Raw genomic sequence first — 16,976 nt, 5'->3', positions numbered from 1 at the left:
TGACACCAAATAGGTACTATCTAATCTGCTCAGCTCTGAGTTTAGACCCTGTAGGGACCTATAAATTCCTGTGAGAATCAACCTCATAGAGGATTTTCTTGCAGTTACCGTGATTGTCAGCCTCAACTCAATCCATAGCTGTGGACATTGCATATCTGTGGTTTGCATTATTGGTGTGTTTTTTGGCACATTTTTTGAATTCTAGATTGGGAGAAAGCACACTTGAAAAGATGAAAAGGTGAATAGCAGGTTTAAAGAAAGGGAAAAGTTTGGAAAACTAAAAAAACTTCCTGAAGTTACCACACTTTCCAGCTCGTCACCGCTCAGCTTTAGACCCTGTTTGAATCAAGTTTTTGAATGTTCTGTCAACACTTTTATATGAATGAAGCGAGATCCTCACATGTACCAGTAAATGCTCAGCTTTCCTTTCAGTTTGAGTTTAACCTGAATTGAGTTTAACCTCTCATCTCTTACCCTCAAAAAGGTATATTCTATATCATACAGCATGATCGGGTCAACTCAGCATCTTATCTGATGTATATGATGATGGTGGTACATCTCCTCAGTGCATCAAAAATACATTTTGCACATTGAGTTGATACTCTACAATGATGAAGAGTTAACAGTACACCAGTGTGCTGCGACCAGTTGAGAAACTTCCCCAGAAAGCCTTCACTTTCTGACCACTTCCAGCCTCAGCTTGAAGGTCTATTTCAGACGTAGGCATATGAGTGTTAAAAGTCTGTAACTTTATGCATTTTTCTGTTGCTGATTCTTGTGAAGAACTATGAAGGGTTGGAGATTTTATCCTGCTTGCAAACTAACAAGTAAGCCTGCCACATGAAACTTTCCACAGTTTCATGAATACTAGTAGAAAACACAAGACTCCTGGGTCAGAGACAAAGGATTGTTTATTATTTACAGTAAGAGTATCGGTCAGAGTAAACATTTTTTGGATACTTCTCTGAGCCCTATAGAGTGATGTAAAAATGGGTCAAATGACATTTGCACATGCAGTGGGTTGGATTCCAGGAGAGGAAAACTGAATTTAGGGAACTCAAATATTTTACACTGGGTGGTAAGTTCTCCTTTATTTGCTTGCAGGGAGGCATCATCTCTCTTTTACTGGATGAGAAGCATGCCTGCCCTTTGTTCCAGAGGGATATACCATTTCTTTCTTCTAAGGCTTTTCGAATATAGCCTAAAATAAAAAAGTAATTGGTGTTTCTCTTGAAAAATATGCAGAAATGTGAGACCCACAAAGAATTGCATCCTAACAATTTTGTACCTCTAAGAGAACTAATAATGATCATTTTTAGGGTAAAGGACAATTGAATATTTTCCAGCCATAATCCTAATTCTATCCTAGGTCATGTTATGTTTCTGTAGGATTGTTTATACTAGTTTGGGAAAGTAAGGAGGAAAAGAAAGAGATGAGAAAATTTGTGCTTATGTGCTGAGTATATTCAAGAACTCAGAACTTGTTAGTTCTTGGTAATGATAAGTAGTGGAAATAAATGATTCTAAATGGTGACCTCTCTTTTCTTTTTATTGCTCCTGACTCCATGCCTCAATAAAGTACCAGTGGATAGTGTTAAAAGAAAAATTTCAGCTGAATTCAATTTAAAAGAATTTAATTGTGCAAGGAACGATTCACGAATCAGGCAGCCTCCCGAGTCAGAGTAGGCTCAGAGACTCCAGTGCAACCATGTGGTGGAAGAAGATTTATGGACAGAAAAAGGAAAGTGAGGTGCAGAAAACAGAAGTGAGGTATAGAAACAGCTGGATTGGTTACAGCTTGGCGTTTGTCTTATTTGAACATAGTTTGAGCAGTTGGCTACATTTGATTGGCCCAAACTCAGTGACAGGCACAAGAGCAGGCTATGGTCTGTTTACACCTCCACTTGTTATAGTTCACTATGTACAGAGAAACCTTTAGGCCAAACCTAAAATGTATAAGGAGGCAGCTTTAGGCTAACCTTGATTTAACAGTAGTATATTTCGGCTGTCATCTTTCCAATGTTCAAACATTACCCAACCACTGTAAGATCATTACAATTTTTATACTGTCCTCCCCTGCAAACTGGGGCACTAACCTTACTACTACAGGTAGATTCAAACTTTAGAAATTGGTTCCGTAATTGTTATCGGAAAAACATCCATGTATAGACTGGAAAGAAATTATTGTTTTGGCAGGTCAGAACTTGTAACCTCTTTACTAATTAAAAATGATATAATGAGTTCTAAACTTCAGCAGACTAAAAATACAAAGGAAGAGAACTTTTTACAAATGGAACCATTAAAGGGGGTTCATTTGGGGAGGAAAGAAAGAATAGTAATTAAAATAGTGTCTCCATTTCAAAGGGGCTCCAGGTCAATCTCCTCTCTGAATGAAACAGCATTTTCTCAGTGAGATGTTGGTCTAGTGAGCAGTTAATTTTAAATGACGGTTTTGTATGTTCTGGGAAATGTAAATATCAATATGAGAATTATCTCCTTCTCCTTTTTCATTATATTTTCCTCTCTCCAAGATGGATTATATTGCAAAGTTAGAATGCATACAGGGCTCTCTCTGCTAACCAAAAAGTACTGCTTGATGAATGCTCTAGGAAAGCACAGTTTCAGCAGATAAGAAGAATGGCAAGAAAAAATGACTACATTGCACTCAGACAGATTATTCTCTCCCCGAGGTAAAGGACAGCTTCAACCTTCTTTTTTTGTGTGTGTGAGCTTTCTGCCTGCCATTACTCTTCTTCTGGGTCTCTACCGTGAAGTAAATAATTTCCAGGTGGTTTCACTCTGGAAAACTAAAAACACCCTGAGAGAATTTAGAGAAAACAGACATGCTCATTAGAAATGATGACAATAGGATAAATTTTCAGATAAACAGGATTACTTTTTAGTATAAGTATAATCCTGTTTTTTCTTAAAACTCACAAACCTATATGTTTATTTTTACTTCTTTTAGTGTAACTACTAGAAAATTAAAACTTATATATATGGCTCATATTATATTTCTATTAGATAGTATTTCTTTCTAATAAGTATTGTTAATATGACTTCCCTAGAACACAAACTTCATGAAGGCAAGGGAGGTTTTTTGGTTGTATTTGCCAACAGAAATGTAGCTAATTTTTGGACTGTAAGAAGTATAACAAGCTTTTTCTTGAGAACTGAATTGATTGGTTTTGTAAGAATTGTTTAATGTTGGAGGTCAAAAAGCTCAGGTACTGGGGTTCTCTCCAGGATTCCCTGCGTTCTCCCAACCCATTATTCCTTTCTTTTCTTAACTTCACTACTCAACCATGAGTCCACACACTATTATTTCAGGAACATCATGTCCAGTATCATTAATGCATTTGCCTTTGGCTTTTCATTGTCTTCAATGAAACATGTCACATGTCTCCTTATGTTTCATTGTAGAAATAAGGTCAGTACCAGATTAACCCAGTGATCTGCACTTCCTGTGATTGCATCCAACAGTGCAAGGTGACATTGAATCTACTCTAAATGTACAGTCAACAACAGCAAATGAACCTTTTACATTGCTGTATGTTTTGTTCAACTCCCACTCCCATTTTCTGAAAAGACTTTTTCAAACTCTCTGTTCTTCATAGTCCTCCAACTTTTCTACCTTTTTCATTGCTCTCAGAGATGATATTTTCAGGAGAAAATAGCAACTATTATATAAGATTGGGATATCTCATCTTCCTTTTTCCAAATATACATAACTGCCTACATCTGTATCTAATTTATTCTCCTTTCCTCTTGTTTAATAGAGGAGCTGTTTGCATCCTCCGTAACACTAACACATTCAGTTGCATTTTAGATTTGTATGCCATCTCCACCTCTGTCTCCCTTCCTGCCCCACCCCTATCCCCACCATTATATAGGGGAATTGGCTTGTACGCATCACTGAACTGTAATTATTCTTGCTAGATCACCCATAGCCGCTGTGTCTCTGAATGCAATGGGCATTTCTAGACCTCCTCTTACTTGACCTTCCTGTGGCATTTGTCATTGTGGATTATTTCTTACTCTTCTTGACTTCCTGAACACAATCTTTTTCTGCTTTGTTCCTACCTCTTTACTGACTTATCTTTGTGAGCTTCTCCTTCTTTCTTTTGACATTAAATGCCAGAATTCCTCAGTGCTTGAGGCCGTTTTTTCTTCAGTATCATGATCTTATGCTTTCTCTTCATGTCTCTGACTTCCATTACTGCCTATATGCAGATGACTCACAAATGTCCAACTTTAGCACACCTCAGACCCATATTTCTCTATGACAGTGCAAAACTGATGTCTAAAAAATACCTCAGGCTCATTATATCAAAATGGAATTCTTTTTAAAAATCTCATTCTCCCCAAACCTGGTTCTTTTAAAGCATAATCTGTTTCCATGAACTCTGCTCTCTCACCTTCACAAAATTCACACTTGCATTGCAGTGGGGCATCTCTCCAAGCCTCCTCTGATGTTTCCCCCAATAAACTGATTGCACATTTAATTCCATCTTATTATCTGTTTTTTACACTAACATACAAGGCACACAGAAACCTTCACTGGAGGATGAAGTAACCAAGACAAAGCTAATACTATAATAGATCTCATTGATCTCAGTACCTTCATTAAAAAAAATTTATTTATTTATTTTTGAGACAGTCTCACTGTATTGTCCAGTCTGGAGTGCAGTGGAACAATCTCGGCTCACTGCAACCTCTACCTCCTGGTTTCAAGCAATTCTCCTGCCTCAGCCACCCGCATAGCTGGTATTACAGATGCACGCCACCATGACCATCTAATTTTTTTATTTTTAGTAGAGACGGGATTTCACCATGTTGGCCAGGCTGGTCTCAAACTCGTGATCCCAAGTGATCCACCTGCCTCAGCCTCCCAAAGTGCTGGGATTACAGGTGAGCCACCGCACCTGGCCAGTACCTTTATTTTTATAGGCAAGTATGTTGAGGCTTAGAAATCTTGAATTGGGATGGAAATGAACAAGACCTATCATCTTCAAAATCTATAAGCATAGGCTCTGTTACACTGCCTCACCTGTTTCACAGCTGGTAAATGTAATCAGTTTTTTTTCGAGGTATTTAGTATACTTATTTCAAATATGTTTTTAGATATTTTCAAAGAGTAATTTTAATATGAACTTTAATGATATGTGACATAAAGAAAACTGTATGAATCATAAGTGTCCAGCATAACAAATGTTCACAAAGTAAACACAACTGTATTGTGATCCCTTACAACAAGATGTAAGCAATCAGCACTAAATGTCACCCTTGAGCTCCCCTTCAAGTCATCACCACTCCTTCCTTTCTACTGGAAACCACCATCCTGACTGCTAACATTAAAGGCTAATTTCTAATTTACTTTCACGAAGTAGCTCAAATACATAAAAAAAAAAAATAGATTCACTATGCCCCAGAAAAATAAATAAATGTACCTACAGCAATCCACCATGAAAACCTCAGAACCCATTTTGTTCACTATTTCAGTGCTGGAGTCAAGCAAGATCTTTTCCTTACTCTGATTTGGTAATACTTTGTAAGACAGACATGATATCTTTGCCAGAAATTGGGTATATTCATTCTGGTGTGTCACCTTGGAAAAGTTACTTGATATCTCTAAAATTCATCTTCCTCATCTCTAAAATGAGGACAATAATATTACCTACTAACATTTTGATTATCGTGGAATAAGTTAATGCATACAAAAGCCATATCATGGTGCATAGAGCATGGCATAACTTCAATGAATGCTAGTTTTGTGGGAATTATTTTGAGAAATAGATTCTTGCTGTGTCACCCAGGCTGTAGTGCAGTGGCTCAATCAAGGCTCACCTCCTGGGCTCAAGCAATCCTTCCATGTCAGCCTCCTGAGTAGCTGGGACAACAGCAATGTGCTACCACATTTGGCTAATTTTTAAAGAAGTTTCTGGTAGAGATAGGGTCTCACTATGTTGTCCAGGCTTGTCTCAAACTCCTGGCCTCAAGTGATACTCCCTCCTTGGCCTCCCCAAATGCTGGGATTACAGATATGAGCCACTGTGCCTGGAACAGGAGTTATCATTAGTGGTACAATATGTGGAATTTCATACCAAAACCTTTCATAGTCAATGTACTTAGTTGGTGAATTCCTATATAGCCTTTGGCAAATGACTTAATTTTTGAGTGTTTAAGTTTTGCTTCTTTTCTAACGATACAAGAGGTAAGAAAGAATTAATGAGTTGTTTTTTAAAGTATTGAGCTCTACAGATGAGAAAATGAAAGATGTTTTCTAAGTATGCAAAATAGCTTTTTGTTTGAAAGCACAGCAGTTTAAAGACTGCTATCCTCACTATCCTCTTGAGAGACTGTCTTTTTGAAAGTGTTAATGTCATATTGACTTTTGAAATCCTTCAAGAATATTTGGATTAGATTCTAATATAAAAACTGTCTTCATTCTAGAAAGAGAGATAGAAGAAATATATAGAAAAATAATATAAAATTAGTTTCTTCTGAAGGAATGAGGTAATGAGGTTAATAATCACCATGGCACAAATATACATATATGGCTAGTTATAAAAGGGAAGGTTTGGGAGGCACAGAAGAGTAAGGAATCCTGGGATCCAGTTCCTTCTTTTTGCTATCTAGTTGTATGACCTTGGGCAAATCACGTTACTTTTTTACGGCTCAATTGTCTTGTCTGTAAAATGAAGTTTTTAGCTCAATAATTATGCTTCTATTGGGCATACCACTTTTTATAACATCTTCCAAAAATTATTTTATTTTATTTGGTAATTCTTTTATTTTAGATTCTGGGGGTACATGTGCAGGTTAGTTGCATGGGTATATTGTGTGATGCTGAGATTTGGAATACAAATGATCCTGCCATCCAGGTAGTGAGCATAGTATCCAACAGTAAAATTTTCAGCCCTCACCCCTACTTCCCCTTCTAGTGGTCCTCAGTGTCTATTGTTGCCATCTTTATGTCCATGTGTTTTTGATGTTTAGCTCCTGTGTATAAGTGAGAACATGAGGTATTTGGTTATCTGTTTCTGTGTTAATTTACTTACGATAATGGCCTCCAGTTGCATCCCATGTTGCTGCATAGGACATAATTTCATTCATTTTTATGATTATATAATATTCCATGGTGTATATGTGCTATGTTTTCTTTATCTAATCCACTGTTGATAGGCACCTAGGTTGATTTTATCTTTGCCATTGTAGATAGCATTGTGGCAAACTTAAGAGTGTATGTTTCTTTTTGGTAGAAGGATGTATTTTATTTTGGATATGTATACCCCGTAATGCGATTGCTTGTTGGGTAAATTGGTAGTTCTGTTTTAAGTTCTTTGAGAAATCTCCAAACTACTTTCCAAGGCAGTTGAACTAATTTACATTCCCACCAACAGTATAAGAGTTCCCTTTTCCCTGCACCGTCACCAGCATCTGTTTTTTGTTGTTGTTGTTGTTGTTGCTGTTGACTTTTTAATAATCGCCATGTTGACTGGTGTGAGGTGGTATTTTATTGTGATTTTGATTCGCATTCCTCTGATGATTACTGATGTTGAGTAGTTTTTCAAATGTTTGTTGGCTGCTTGTATGTCTTCTTTTGAGAAGTGCTTGTACATGTCTTTTGCCCACTTTTTAATGGGGTTATTCATTTTTGCTTGTTTAATTGTTTAAGTTTTTATGGATGCTGGAAATTAGACCTTTGTCAGATGCATCATTTCAGAATATTTTCTTCCATTCTCTAGGTTATCAGTTTACTCTGTTGATAGCTTCTTTTGCTGTGCAGAAACTCTTTAGTTTAATACTAGGTCTCACACGTCAATTTTTTTGTTGTAATTGCATTTGAGGAGTTAGTCATAAATTCTTTCCCAAAATTGAGTCTAGAATGGTATTTCTCAGGTTTTCTTCTAGGATCCTTATAGTTTGAAGCCTTACATTTACATCTTGAATCTGTCTTGAGTTAATTTTTGTATATGGTGAAAAGTAGGGGTTCAATTTCATTCTTCTGCATATGGATAGCAAGTTATCCCAGCATCATTTATTGAATAGGGAGTCCTTTCCCCATTGCATATTATTTTTTAGTAGAGACAGGGTCTTGCCATGTTGCTCAGGCTGGTCTCAAACTCTGGGCTCAAGTGATCCTCTTGCCTTGGCCTCCAAAGTGCTGGATTTACAGGTGTGAGCAACCATGCCCTGCCCTCCATTGCTTATATTTGTTGACATTGTCAAAGATCAGATGGTGGTAGATGTGTAGCTTTATTTCCAGGCTCTCTATTCTGTTTCATTGGTCCATGTGTCTGTTTTGTACCAGTACCATGCTGTTTTGTTTCTGCAGCCCTGTATTATAGTTTGTAGTCAGGTAATATGATGCCTTCAGCTTTGTTCTTTTTGTTTAGGATTGTTTTGGCTATTTGGGCTCTTTTTTGGTTCCATGTGAATTTTAGAATAGTTTTTTCTAATTCTGAGAAAAATGACATGGGTAGTTTGATAGGTTTAGCATTGAATCTGTAGATTGTGTTGGGCAGTATAGCCATTTTAGTGATATTGATTCTTCCAATCCATGAGCATGGAATACTTTTCCAGTAGTTTGTGTCATCTATGATTCTAGCAAAATATTTTAAACATGTATGCTAATTATTGATGGAACAGAGATTTTTTTAAGGATGCATAATCATAATCAAAACAAAGACTAAAGACCAAATCCAAAACTGTGTGTGTGTATGTGTGTGTATGTGTGTTAGTGGTGGTAGTTCAGACCCTGGAGAGAAAGGGGCTTAGACAAAGAGAAAGATGTTACAGTAGGTGACAAGAGAATGAGTGTTTATAATGTTAGTTCTAGATTTCTTGTTTCTGACTGTAGCTTCAATCTGAGAGTCTTCAATTTGGAATTAAGACAAGCAGTGTGACACAGTAGAAATAGGCCTGAAATCACAGTCAGGAATCTAGTTTCCAATCACTGTTCTCAGTGATTAGTAATGTGATATTTGATATGTCATTTCACCTCCTGGGTGTTCTCAGAGATAAAAAGAGGTGATTGGGCATGACTACTTAGGTCCCTTCTAGTCCTTAAAGACTGAATTCTTAACAGGAGAGTGGCCAATTTTACTGTGGTATGGGTATTGGGTGGAGTGGCTTCATGGCATTTTGGGATCAATCTGAAGCTTGTAATTAAAGAAGAGTTCAGGAAGAACTGTGTTACTTATTTTTAAAGGACATTTGAAATATTTCTACTGCAACTTGGCATTTTGGGATCAATCTGAAGCTCGTAATTAAAGAAGAGTTCAGGAAGAACTGTGTTACTTATTTTTAAAGGACATTTGAAATATTTCTACTGCAACTTGTGTCTTAATCAGCTATATTCACAACAATACTATATACCAGCCACTGCAAAATTCAGTGGCTTCTAATAAAAAAGTCATCTCTTTCTCACTTGTGCTTCTGCAGGTTAACTGAAGTTTGGCTCATGTAGACTAGACTTGGTTCCAGGCTGTGGTTAGCTTTGGGTGTCTCTATGAGACCAGTGAACTATCTTGGGTATGTACACTGACTCAGGGTTATGTAGACTTGCAGAGGAAAAGTCCAGTTGCTCCAGCAAATTTCAGTTTTTCCACATAGGTTGTTTTTGCTAATGTCCAATTGATCAATGTAAATAATATGACCAACTACAAAGTTACGGGGCTCAGCAGTACACTACACATTCATAAGACCATGGCAAGGTTACAGATGTGTAGCACTACTAGAGGAGAGTAAAGAATTGGGGCCAATTATTAAAATTTATGATAATGTGACCTCTATGTATATGGATGTGTAATGGAACAAGGAAAGCAAACCAGGCTTTTGGTGTGTTAGGTGAGAGAACAGCATAGGTTTGAGTTGGGAAGGATCTAGGCTCTCTAACTCCATGTCAGTAATTGACTAATTTGTATAGACCTAAGTTCTATACTCACTAGTGAAGTAGTTCCTTGGACTCTGATTCAGTGATGCTCCTAATGAATTTCTATAGAAAAACGATTCTTTTCAAAGTTGGTGATGACCTCCATATTACCAAACCCCATAATCAATTCTCACTTTATTTGACCTATCCGTGGCATCTGATACAGTCAAACACTCTGTCTTCCAAATATACTTTTTCACACGGCTTTACTTCTGCTCGAAGACCATTGCTCAGAACTAGTGACATGGGTTCATCCAATTTAAAGGAAAGCTAGGAAATTAAGGGAACAGCAGGTATTCAGGGAGCACTGACTGCTTCTAGCACATGCTCTGAAGGATTCTCTAAACCTGCTTTATTTCCCTTAGTTCCATAATTTTAGGGTATGCTTCCTGGCATGTCTACTATATATTAATAACATTCTCTAAAGGTAAGAATTCTTTAAAGAATACATGGATAAAATGGTCCTAAAGGGAACATAGAAGGAAGAAGAAAGAAGTACATGGTACTGGCACTATTTACTATCTGATGACCTCAGCAGTTAACCCCTTTGTGCTTCAACTACCTTGTCTGTAAAGATAGGAGTGACAATAATAGCACCCGCCTCATAGGATTGTTTTGAGGACAAAATTAATGTACATGAGACACTTAGAACAGTGCCTGGAACATGGAGAGCACAGTAAGTCCTAGCTATTATTATTTCATGAATTGAACAATTAAATTCTGAATAATAGAGAAATGAAAATAAAAGTGATTGTAAACTTATAAAATTTTAAATCATCTCCTGTATAAACCCCAGACTAATGAAGAAGGTTCTCATTTTAATATGTTTTATTACAAGGATTATGGAAACCCATAAAAAAATAAACACAGATTGTGTTCCTTCCCAGCACATGTGGCACTTTGGCTGTAGGTAAACATTTTGTTTTTGGAGAAGCTGTACAAGAGCAAGGCAAAAGGGCCAATGAGTAAGGGCACTCAGGATGTGTTTTGGAATCGTACACCATATTGAAACTCCCGTTCAGTATCAAGGGATTGTGTGATGAGGGTCTCCAGGGCAAACGGCCCCATCAGATGCTTTCAGAGGACTCAGGCCTGCCCCGATGATGTGGCTCTATGATGATGGCTTGTCTTCTAAGTTGTCAGCAGGAAGATATTCTTACTGCCTTCTTTCCCTCTGTATTGCCAACAAGGAAGAACAGCCGGAGCAAATGAGACAGAATCTTTTTCCAATTACATAGTATGCATATTTTATTTCAGCCGCCGCCTATGAGAAACATGATCCTGAGTGATTTAGTGGTGCTGAGGCAAAGCCAGCCTACGAAATATTCGGGAGTACATTGGTAAATTTCCAGAAGATTATTTGGGTGAAATGGCATGGTAGGTTAATGATCAGATTGAAAGCCTTTTAGTTGCTATAGAGGAGATGCTACAGTCCCAAATACAGTCCCAAATTACTCTTAGCGCATAAAATAGTAAAAAAAAAAAAGTGAGAAATTGATGTGGGTTTTTGGACTCTAATTGTTTTGAAGGGGAGAGGGCAAAGCTTTTAGAAGACAAGTGATTTACTTGGTGGCACTTAGTTGCTAACTTTCACTTTGAGTAAGGGTATATGTGAGTTGACTCCTCATTCACATCTTCATATAACTCTTATTTCTTCATAAATGTTCCTCAGGGAGAAGGCCAAGTTGAAATTTTCCTTGTGCTGAACTAAGTAAAACATCAGCCAAAATTCCAGCTAACAGTTTTTTCAAAGGCATAACTTCTGAACCAGAGTCTAAACAAAGTGAGTTATGTTTTATCCTCCTATCTCTTTCTCCCTCAGGTCTTATTACCTTTGATCCTCCTTTATTTCTTTACCTTGGGTACATCTTTTTTAAAAATCTTTATTTCCCCCTTCTCCCGTTCTTCTCTCAAAAATCCTTTGATAGCTTATAATGGAGCAGAATGGGTAAAAGGTGGGAGGTGGGGGGAGATGAAGTGCAGAAGACCTTTTACCTCTTCCCAATAAATATGTAGATTTCTGAGGGTGATGCATGTATAATATACCTTTACAATTTAGGTCATCTGGATTGGGGGTTTTTGTCATGCTGAGGTCTGGAAAGTATCTCCCGGGCCTCTTGATTAGGGGTATAGGCCAGTATAAACTCCAGCTTTGCTACTTACTAATTGGGTGACCTGGAAAAAGTTACTTAAATTCTTAAAGGCTTAGTTTTTCCAATCTGCGAAATGGGTATAATACCTGGTTAGTTGAGGAGCATTAGTAAGGAGGGGATTCAAGTACACAGGAAGACGAATGAGCAGCCTGCTGTAATAGTAATACGGTAGTAATGCAGGTAAAATGAGAATCTGCTGTAAAGGATGGACAGTACTAATGGGAATGAAGGGGAGAGTGACAAAATATCAGATTGCTAGAAACAGAGCTCCTAGATACCAGTTGGAGATGAGAGGGAGTGGAGGAGTCAATGGTAGGGGTGATTTTGGAGTTTCTGACTTTGGTTTTTGGTGATGCCATTAACTAGGGATAAAAATTCAGTGCAGGCCAGGTACGGTGGCTCATGCCTGTAATCCCAGCACTTTGACAGGCTGAGTCAGGTGGATCATGAGGTCAGGAGTTCAAGACCAGGCTGGCCAAGATGACAAAACCCTGTCTCTGCTAAAAATAAAAAAATTAGCCGGGTGTGGGGGCGGGAACCTGTAATCCCAGCTACTTGGAAGACTGAGGCAGAAAATTGCTGGAACCCTGGAGGTGGAGGTTGCAGTGAGCTGAGATTGTGCCACTGCACTCCAGACTGGGCAACAGAGCAAGATTCCATCTTAAAAAAAAAAAGTGCAAATTATTAATGTGGAGATGCCCAGAAGGTAATTTGAAATATAAGTCTAGAGAAGTCATCAAATGTCAACATGTATTTACTGAGCACGTAATATGTGCTAGATAATCTGTGAAACACTGAATATAGGATAGTTATAAAAAGACTTAATTACCACTTTACTTTCTACTGGAGGAAAAGATGTAAAATAAATACACAGTGAAGTATATAACTAAAAATATATGCTATAGAAAGGAAAATGACAGGATGCTATGAAAATATCTAGTAGGATGTGCTAATTTAGATTGGGAAGTTTGGGGAAGTCTCTGCAGAGACTTAATCTGTGACTCAGAATGAATTAGAATTAGGTGGTTGTATTTTACTCCTAGACTGTAATTTCCATGAAGGTGGAAGCTTTACTGTTCACTGTTCTATCCCTAGTGCTCAGAGCAGTGCCAGGCATGTGGCAGTCTTTTAATCTCTATTTGTTGAATAACTAAAGAAAGAACAAGTAGAGTGAGTGAACTGAGATTTCCCAGGAAGAATACATAGAAGTGTGCTGAAAATTGACCTCCAAAGAATAGACAGAAAAAAATGTGACGTTTCTGGAGGAAATAAATATTGTACAGATAAGTAAATGAGAAACAGAGTATGTCAATTAGAAACGTGTTTGGCTGCAAGTAATAGAAAACCTGAACATAGTGGCTTAAACAAAAGGAGTTTCTTGTTTGATTAGTTCTTTCACAAAGCAAGAAGTCTGAACATGGATAGTTACTAGGAGTGCTTAGATTACCAACATCAGCCCCAAGTTTTGCCATTTTCTTGACCTCTCTCCATGGATGCAGGTTGTCAGCTACAACTCTAGTAATTATGTCTATGTTTTAGCAGAAAGAATGAGGAAGTGGAAGCAGTGATGCCTGTATATTTGCAGAAACGGTAGGGTAGATTTCACTTTATGTCTAATTGGTCAAAATCATGTCACACCGAAAGCTAGAAGGTGACGAAGGAGAAGGGGTTGGAAATGCAGGTTGGAGCACTTTGCCAGTGGTGTCTGCTATATTAGGCAAGAATAATATCTTCAAAAATCAAGAGAGAAAAAAGTTTCGAGAAGGCAAATTGGCAACAAAATCAAATATCACAGAGGTTGAGAAAGATGAGCTCTGAAACAAGACTATGGACGTGATATTTAGAAGGGCAGAGACCCTGCCCATTATGCTCTTTGTTGTATTCCAGGCACCTTCTCCAGTGCCAGGGACAGAGTAGGCAATTAATCACTGACTAGGGAAATTAATCTGGTTGCAGTGTATTAGATGTATTGCATGCATAAAGGTCTATATTGATCATCCAGTATAAATTAAATTCTAATTTTCTCTAAGTAAATACTTTCTGGAAAGAGTAAGCATCTAGAGAGTTATCCTTCATATGTGCATCAGAAACAAGTTAAAAGGAATAGACTATAACTTAAAAAATATTTCCCCAAAGCTCAATGAAACAAGAGAAGGGAACTACCAGGAAGAATTTGCTTATTTCTGTAGTTTTAGTAGCTGTTTTTGGTAGGTACAGATGGTTTGTAGTCACAAGAAAACTCTTTCTGTATCATTATAGTCATTTGTTTATGCTCTCTTATTATAGGAAAGATTTAAAGCAATTTTTCATCTCATAGGACGAGAGGGAAATTCCTATGAAAGGAATTTATGTTACTGAATGTGTTTAATTAGTATCTTATATTTGCATAACACTTTAGAATTTACAAAGCACATTAACTATATCGTCTCATTTGATTCTTTCAACTATATGGGGCGGTGATGAAGGCAAGTATCACTAACACTTATTTTATTGTTGAAAAAAATGCAAGAGCTCTTAAGTATTTTACTCAAAATCATGTATATATAGTAAGAGATTGAGCCAAGACTTGAACACAAATTTTCATTCCTAATTGAGTGTTTCACCAAATAAAGTTTGCTCCCAAATACATAGAATTAGTTAGGTATTATTATTATTGTGTAACGGAGAAAAATCATCGTGTGAAACCTCAAAATCAGTAGCTGCTTCTGCTTTCTGCCTTGTGTGGGTGGCAGTGCATACTCTATATCAGCAGGTATATACAGTTTTGAAATACTTCCTTTGCAGATACTGCTAAGAAAGGATGAAAGGGAACAGGCATTCTGTGTTGATGAGAATATTAATTGCAAGGCATGCCTTATCCAGGAACCCTATGTTGTTAGTAGTGTTCTTCATGTAGAATAACCACGACCATAACTCACCCTTTTCCACTGGAGACTCACATAGTTCAGTCTGCCTTTCATTTATGGCATTCTCTGTACATAGTCCAGTCTTACCTATGCATTATTTTACTTGAAAATAAGAACAAACATCACCAAAGAGATAAATTATGGGTGTACAAGGTAGCTTGATTTGATTTAAAGCCTCGGTAGAATTTAGCATCTCAGGATTTAGCATTTTAACTCTTCAGGGAGCATGGCTTTCCTTGTGGATTATTTTTTAAATTTCCAATTTTACATTTCTACTTCAATTTCAAGATTGGGTTTTATCTGATTTCCCTCCTTTCTCCTGGAATCTTCAACTCATCACCATATGCAACTATTCCATGTACTCTGAGTCTTTTGAGGGCAAGTGTTGATATATTTATTTAAATCCTTTAAACTACCTACCTCGTCTTCCTTGTGATCAATGAAATAGTAATGGACACACCTTCTTAAGAAGAAAAACTAACTATAAATCTACATGTGGAATTATAATTCCAGGGTTTTATTTTTTGAGGAAAAAAGATGACAAAGAAGAGAAATAACTCACTATTCTATAAGAGATACTTATATTGTAAATTATTGCCCATTTGATTTGACAAAGTCTGAGTTCGTGGGCCTTGAGGCTGGGAGCAGTTCTGAGCTGCCTGAGAGATAAATGAGAGCTTCTGATCCAAGTGAGCAATGGAGCTGAGGGACTCACTAGTCACTAGGTGACTTTGGATATTATGACTCTGTGTGCTTGGAGAAGCCTTGCAGGTGGACATGTGCAATAAATCAAAAGTAAGCATATCCAGGAGAGAACAACAGCTGTGTTTACACCCTTACCAGGTTATGTTGACCCTCCCTAGTGGGCCTTCTAGAAGTGTTAGACTTGAGGACTCACTAATAGTTTATCTGAAACAGCTTTTGAATTCATTTATAAAAGTTTTGAAGATTTATTTTATACTTTTCTTCTAGGGTTCAAGGTTCAGTGCATTCTCTCATTCACTCAACAAACCATTTTTGATGTTTTCAGAGGGCCAGATGCTGGCCAGCAGGATGCAAAAATGGACTAGGCACTGTCTTTAAGAAATTTGTAATCTAATAAAGAAGGTATAAGACCTATGGACCATGAAAGAAAAGAATAGTACAGTACAGGAATATTTATTAATAACATTTTATATATTAAATAGTTAATAGATGGCATACTGGAATAAACATGAGGAGTAGCAATTTATAAAACAAGTGGGCAAAAGAAAGGAAAGCTCAATACAGATATACTCCCATTCTGTATTATTGATTCCTTTCATTTGCATAACACTTTTTTGAAAATAAATTGGTTGCTTGTGGTGACACTCTGCTGAAATTAGTCATAAGGAATCAAAAGAATAATGAATTTGTTCAAAAAACAAGTACAATTATTGGAGTCTACAAATAGGCAAAATTCAGCCGCTAAAAACTGATGAATTGGTTTATTTTTAACTGTGTTTGCCCACATTAGAATTTCTCTGTACAATCTGTGGCACTAGAATTTGAGAACAATATAGAGAACTTGGAAGGATTCAGAATTAAAGCTCAAAAATATGTTAAAAATAGGTCCTTAATGTAACAGCACCAAATGGCTTGGGAGAAATTAACTTCCCAAGCTCCCTAGATAGAAACGCAATGTAAGTTAAACCAGTGCTTGACACCCGTATGTAGCCTACCAATTAATCTTGCAAACAGTCTTCATTTTCTTTTCAAACATATCCCCCCGTTTTATTAACATCAGTCTCTGAAAGCTTTTCTTAATTCGCTTTAACATGCCTTCATTGAAGACCTTCTGTATATAAGATCCTATTGCTAGCGGTTGTGGGAGAAGACAAAAATTATTAAGAGATGGTTACTCTTTTCTTTTAAAGAGCATACAACCCTGTTGGAAAGGAAATTATGACCTTCAAGGGTCTTGAAGCCTCAAGCTCATGATTTTTAATAAACTTCCTTATT

This window comes from Macaca nemestrina, chromosome 4, assembly GCF_043159975.1.
Source record: "Macaca nemestrina isolate mMacNem1 chromosome 4, mMacNem.hap1, whole genome shotgun sequence".
Taxonomy (NCBI): Eukaryota; Metazoa; Chordata; class Mammalia; order Primates; family Cercopithecidae; genus Macaca; species Macaca nemestrina.
This window is presented reverse-complemented; position numbering follows the sequence as displayed.